Consider the following 6,825-nt stretch of genomic DNA (forward strand, 5'->3'; position numbering starts at 1 on the left):
CCAAAAAGAAACAATAAGTCAAGCAGAACCGGAGACAAGAAAATTTGCAACTAGAGATAGGATGTAATCTGGTGGTGGGATTTAATTACACGATGTTTACAGTTAGGTAAATGGATTAACAGTCAGGTAAATGGATTAATATTTGAATATAATCGAAGTGATATGTAAGTTTATGTTTAACTGCTATGTCTTCTGTGAAATGTAAAACCAATCATGTAACCTTGCTTGGAAAATGGTATAAAAGATGCGTTCAAAATGTGGGTCTTTGGGTACCTGTCTTGGGACAGGAGTCCACAGGGACCCCGGGCCCTGAATAAAGCACCGCATAAACTGACACTCTGTTAGTTTGTGTTCTCATTACGGGCAACAGTGTTACAGACACTGCTAAAAAGTCTTGTCCCCATTTCTGTGGGTTTGAGCTGTCATCCACTGTGTCAGGATGCTTTGCCTAAGAGGGGGTAAAACAGCTCAAACCTTCACCCTTTTTGCAAAAGCTATCAGTGGTGGATGGAGAAGGGGTTCATGTTGCTCTTGGTGTTGAAGAATGCTGAAACAAGCCTGACTCACCAGTCCCTCATTCGAAGGGTGTGAAAAACATGTCCTGACAGAAACTGACACTGCTGAGAATGTGGTGGGCAAGGATGATATTCGTTGTTTATCTACAGGTTCTGAACTAAAGGCTGCTGAGCTGACACAGCTGGCCTAAAAACATATTAGTGATAGTCAGTCACTTTATACCGTGAAAGCCCAGTCCCACTTTTTACAGCAGGGACTTCTAACATGCTCCCTCTAACAGGAGTGCCTGTGGAGATTCCTCCCTTGAGTGGGGACTTCCTCAGGGTTACTTTGCCTTTTATTGTGTGAGAGATTAGAATGTCAATCACTCAAAACAATCACTCAAAACAATCTGCTGTTTTCAGAGGTGGCTGTTGTCTGGCACCACCCACCCAACCGAGGGTGAGGAGGATTTTGTGTGGTGGGTTCCAAGCAGACCCCGCGGAGGTGGGATAGTGCTTTTTGTCATGCCAATGTCCTCCCATTCACAACTGATTCCCTTGCAAAAACCCTTCCCCCTCCCCCTCCTCCAGCCTCCAGGGAAGGTGTTGGGACATTTACATTCACAGGGGACATTCACACATGGGCATCATCCCCTATTATGGGGCATAGCTGGCTCAGTGGTGCTGATGTGAGAGGAAGCTGTCACGTCTTAAAGGTGTGACAAACCGTCCCAGTCCCACTGAAGCACCTCCAGACTCATTTCAGGGGCCCTCCACCAGAGCACTGCTGTGATACACAGTGTCACAACAGATGGTGTGAAGCTCCCTTCGCCCAGGGGAGGTACCTGGGCGTTTCCACCTGAACCCAAACATGTATCAGCCCACTGAAATTTGTGTTCCATGGGCTTCTCCCACGCCTGAGGGATCAAGACTGCCAGTGGACATCTAAATTGCAACAATCAAGTCTCATTGCTGGATTCACAGGTGGATCTACTCTTATCCTTTCCTTCTCTTTCCTTCTTTTCCTTATATGTTTTCTAAGGTGTTATTTTAATGGTTTTATGTTGCTGTATTACCAAATAATAATAACCCAAATGCCTGTATACTTGCTTTCCATTGCGATCAAATTGTTCTAAACCCTACATATAAAAATATACTTGTAAACACCTATTGTTCAATATCCATTTACTCTAATCTGCCCCAAGAGATCTATTAACAAGAACCTCAGTTACCCTTGTCTTCTAGTGTGAGATGTTACAGTGAGTAACATCAATCTCTATGTAATAATTATTAACCTATCTTTGAAATCATTGATTTAATGATTCTAGCACTATACTAGTAGTCACAATTCTGAATAAAGTCTTTTGGTTTAAATGCTATCGTTAATTAAATTATTTACTTCATATTAATGTATTTGATTTGCCATCCCTAATCCTGCAGGACAAAGTCATATAAAAGTTCAGTTACACCTATGCAATCCTTTAGACATAAGTTGTTGACTAAGTCTAGGACTAGGACTGGATCCAGCCACACCAAGACTGATCTCTTGAGAAGGAGTTTGGAAAGCAAGGGAGCTTTTTATGACCCCTCTGTCTCAATGGGAAGGTCTCTCTGATAAACTTCATCTGAAGCTTCCATTCAGTCCATCACATTTAGGAACCAATTCCTGACACGCTTCTTGGGTTCAGATGTGCCTAAGTATCCAGGGAGCCAGATCACAGTGTGCACTGCTGGCATCTGCTGTTACCACCTTGACTCACGAGCCTTCCAGCTGTACCACAGGGCTGTTTCTCTGCTTGTGGGCCACAGAACAAAAATGGTATGTGGCTGCTTCTTGAAATAAATACTGCTTGATTGCAACCTGGTGTTGTCCTATTGATTCTGAAGTCATCAGACCACATGTGTAATCAACAGAGACTAATTTCTGGAGAGATACCTGCATCCTAGGAGCAAGGACAGCATCCAGTCCTGTACACACTGCTGACATTGCTTGTAGTTTCATTGTGTTGTTGGGGACTGGGGGTGGTGGAGGAAGAGCTTAAATGAGAAACTGTAACTGGGAAGTTGTTAGTCCTGGGCTTTATCTGAGTAGTTGTAGCTGTTTTCTTCTCTTGAGAACAAAGGGAGAGCCGTCACCTTGAAAACACTCACAGACAGGCTCCTCGGATGGTATCCATGCTTTCATGAGATAACCACTCTTCCAAGTTCTCTGTGGATACGGGAAATTGTCCACAGAAGGAGACAGCATTTTCATGCCTGGAAGGAGAAAGGCTTGATCATGAATTCCCATTCCATGCCTATCAAAGGTGCTACGATCTCTGAGGCATGGGAGAGACTGATCACTTGATGGAGAAGCATTTGAAATTAACTGGCCCATCAAGGCCATTAGTTCTTTCTTCTGAATTGCCAACAGCCTGACTGCCTGTGGGCATGGCTGTGCACAACAAACTGCGTAACCCTGGCAGCGCTGGATCTGACCTCCTCCTTCATCTGCACTGTGGATTGCCAGAGCTCAGCCTTGGAGCCTGATGTCCATTCAGGTTATCTGAGGAAGTGGAGATGGCCACGTCTGTGCAAAGAAACCCCAGAGTGTGCAGCTATCTGACAACTAATTAGCATTTCATGTGACATGGCAAAATGTCTGTAAGCAATAGAGGCCCTCAGATGCTGACAAAAGCAAAAGCAAACGCTACATTTTGTGCTAAATTTTCTTCTTTAAGGGAGAGAGGCAGAAATATTTCTTGGAATGGAGGGTGAGTAGTTCCTTCAGAAGGATTTCTTTAGAATTGTGGGCTTTTTGGTCATCTATGGAACAGGGAAACAAAAAAAAAGAGGGTTGGGGAACAGGGGAACATTTCAAAAATCCCTGCTGAAAAAAGCACAGGTTAGAAGTTGTTGACACAGTCCTGATGGAGGTGCTGAACTGTCATTGGTGCTCCTAGCTTTCAGGTTCCATTAGGCTGGAAAGCCTTCCATTAGAGTTGGCAAGTATAGCATGACATAATATGACTTTTTTAAATACAACAACATAAGACAAGGAACTTTTAATGAATGACAACCCACAAAACACTCTTTATTTGGATTCCTGTACCCTAAGAGTCATGAAGAATTAGATTGGAGACAATCATACTGTGAACTCAGAATGCAACTTAGCTGAATTGATAATATCCTGCAAACTGTCTTCTAACTTATCCATGTGGGTTTTTTTTTTAAAAACTGCTGTACAAAGAGTTCTTAGAATTTTGAAATGCTTTAAGTTCCCTGGGCACAGTGTGGCTGAAATCTCCCACAAGCTTTGAAGGCTGTTGGAATATTTTGGGTAGGAACCAGGTTCCCTCCAGCTCCAGAAAAATTTTCTTTTCCAACAATTTTCCTAGCCTAAGGAGAATCAGCCTTGAGTACTGAAGAAACAGTGCTCTGTTGACTGGATGGTAGAATCAGAACCCTCTCAATCCAAGTGGGAAAATCTTTGCTTGATGTGAATTTGAAGGTGTGACGGTTTGGACTTGGCTCCTTGTCAAATGTCTGAAAGTTAGGACAGCAGTCCCCTTCCCTTCTTCTTTAAAGGAGAAAGAAATTATAAAAATTAAAGAATTCACAGTCAAGCTGCTTATATAAAAATATATCTATATTTACGCAAATTACAGTTATATACAGTTAAGATGCTATATACACAGAAAAAGGGGGTCCACCCCCCGCAGGGATAGGGAAAGGGAAAAAGGGGACAAAAGGGAACAAAAGGGACACTGAACAGGTATATTAGATTAAACTATACTAATAACTAACAAAATAGATTTTACCACGTCCCTTAGAACAGTAGGATTGGCAGTTACAGCCAGCACTCTCCAAACTTCCACGTGGTAGGACAGCGGACTCTGCAGGCCTCAGCCTTAGATAAGCGAGACTAACGCAGGGACTCACTGTTCCTAGACCTCGCCGGAAGAGAAGAGAGCGAGGTCTCTAATTTTTGATTTATTTATACTCTGGTTTACGTAAAAATTGTGTGGAATACTGGGTACTTGGCTCCTTCCTTGGTTACAAACTGGTTACCAAGGAAGGCCTAGATTAAAACCATCACATTCTCCACTCCTTATTCCATACTATTTTTACGTAAAACCTATATTTTCGCGTTCACTTATACTCTGCGCATATATACAGAAGGAGGAATGACATCTTGCCTCCAGGCGTGATTTTCAGTCAGCATCTTTAAATGCTGGGATCAGCCAGCCTGTTGTTTAAATTTTCTTTAAAGTACTAAGCAAGGGAACTTTATTTCTTTATTAAAAGGTAATTTTAATTGGTACCCTGGTAAATCTGTCTATTCCAAGCAAGTTTTTATAAAGCTCATGCAGAAGTTATTTAAAATTAGGGCAAACACAGGCCACGTTCTAGTATGTTTACCGAAGGGCATAGTTGCATTTATGTAATGTCCTGTCTATAGGAACCAAACACCTGTATTTTAACAATTTAAGTAAAACAGCAATAAGCTTCAAATGTTGGCAATCTACATTAAAACTTGCCTTTCTTAAAATTAATCTTTGCATACTTCAGACAGTGGTGAATAAAGCTCAGCTTTAAAGGGATTCTCCAGCTAGTACTGAACTGAAACTCAAGATCTGTCAGAGGTGTCTACCCTCTGCTAGCAGAGTGTGAATTCTGATCAGTGTATTTAATTTCTTGGACCTGGCTTACAATGAATTTTTAAATTGTACATTTGTGAATTGTAAATGGAAACATATGTAAAAATAAATGAAAAAATGCATAAAATAAACTAAATCTTAATTTTGAGCAAAATGCAAAAACTAACTGAGGTTTTAGTGGTTTGATGGGGAAATCTTTGTGACAAAATTAATTCCTTTTTCATAACTCATCTCAGTTCATGATAACGTTTTTCTTCCTATTAATAAAAGTCTCAATTTTTACCAGTGAGGTTACAACCCTTTCATAAGTGAATGATCTATTATTACGTGTAAAGGAATGATAAACTGCTGAAGAGGAAAGAGTCTAATAAATGCACCTGAAGAGAAGAATCACACCTGACATTCTTTTAATACAGATAAGAATTCCTGCCATGTGAGATGAGACCCCTCTTCACATACTTGCTTTGGTCAGAGCAAGAGACAGCACCAAATGGGTCCTACTACTACTGCAGAAATTTAAACCCTTCTTCCCTCACTCTTGTATCTTCCCTCCCCACTCTTACACACAAGTACACAAAAACAATAGTTCTCAGCCTTTTGCTGGGCAAAGGGTAGCATTTCACCACTTTGTAATGTCCATGTAGATAGAGGAAATCTGCATGACCGACAAGGAATATGCATGTTCCAAAAAATACCTTTTCTTCATTATTTCCTTTATGTGGACTTTGAAACATGAGAGGCTCAGTGAACAACTTATTTTGCAAATACATGACCACCATTTCCATCCTGAGAGTTTTTGTTTTAGAGGAGGTACAGAAGGATTTGAGACATACGTGCTGTCTCTGTAATGTGCTTTAAAACTTTCCAGGGAAACCAAAGAATAATATGAAAAAAGTACACAGCAGGAAAAATCTTGGAAAAAAAAGGCGTGTCATCCCAACTTATTAATAGCTTTCAACTAAGACTGTTCTTTCAAAGACTTAGTAGTGAGAGGAGAGGAAAAAATATGAAATAGTGATCTAGTTTTAAGAAAGGCAAATGTATTTTTATACAAGATGGAAAATACTGTGTAGATAACCTTGTGTGATTTTTCTCCCAGTAGTGTTGGTTTAATTAGCAAATCTTACAAGGTATTTTCAAGTTACATTATGAGCATAATGCCTCATTCTGTTTCAATTTTCCATAACATGTCCTTTGTTATTTTCATTTGTTCATTTACTTTTTATGTATAATAACTTCATTACTACTTTTTTTTTTTTTTTTTTTCCTTTAATTACAGGCATGTCACTTTCAGGTCAGATGCATTTCTTGTGCATGGGTTGTGTAAAAAGGAAATTAGGGTTTACTCTGTTCTATGCTGATACTGGAGTCTGTACAAAACTAGGCAGAATGATTTATTGTATTTTAATGGCCTCAGCTGTGATGGTCTAAGGATACAAATTAGGCTGTTTTTATAGTGATATTTATCCAGTAAGCTTCTGGTTGCATGATGAACATGAACTGAAATAGCAACCTGTGGACTACTAAGTGCATTTAAACTCAGACATTAGTAGTTCCTTCATAAAACCATCAACCATCTAAAAAATACGCTTGCATAAAAGCCTCAATTACTTTACACCCACTGCATTTGCAACAGAACCTGAAAAGAAATTTACAAAATAAGACTAATGCAAGGAAAATATAGTTCG

General features: G+C 40.1%; 1 long non-coding RNA gene across 1 annotated transcript; it reads left to right on the forward strand.

The window, feature by feature from the left end:
* The first annotated feature begins 3,148 nt into the window (after positions 1-3,148).
* Positions 3,149-5,215, forward strand: LOC114067841. Its single transcript, XR_003573478.1, has 2 exons — positions 3,149-3,987; positions 4,659-5,215. It is a non-coding gene; the product is annotated as an uncharacterized LOC114067841 (long non-coding RNA).
* Positions 5,216-6,825: the final 1,610 nt, after the last annotated feature.

This window comes from Empidonax traillii, unplaced genomic scaffold, assembly GCF_003031625.1.
Source record: "Empidonax traillii isolate 1590-97213 ecotype Southwest subspecies unplaced genomic scaffold, ASM303162v1 scaffold979:size225553, whole genome shotgun sequence".
NCBI classification, from domain to species: domain Eukaryota; kingdom Metazoa; phylum Chordata; class Aves; order Passeriformes; family Tyrannidae; genus Empidonax; species Empidonax traillii.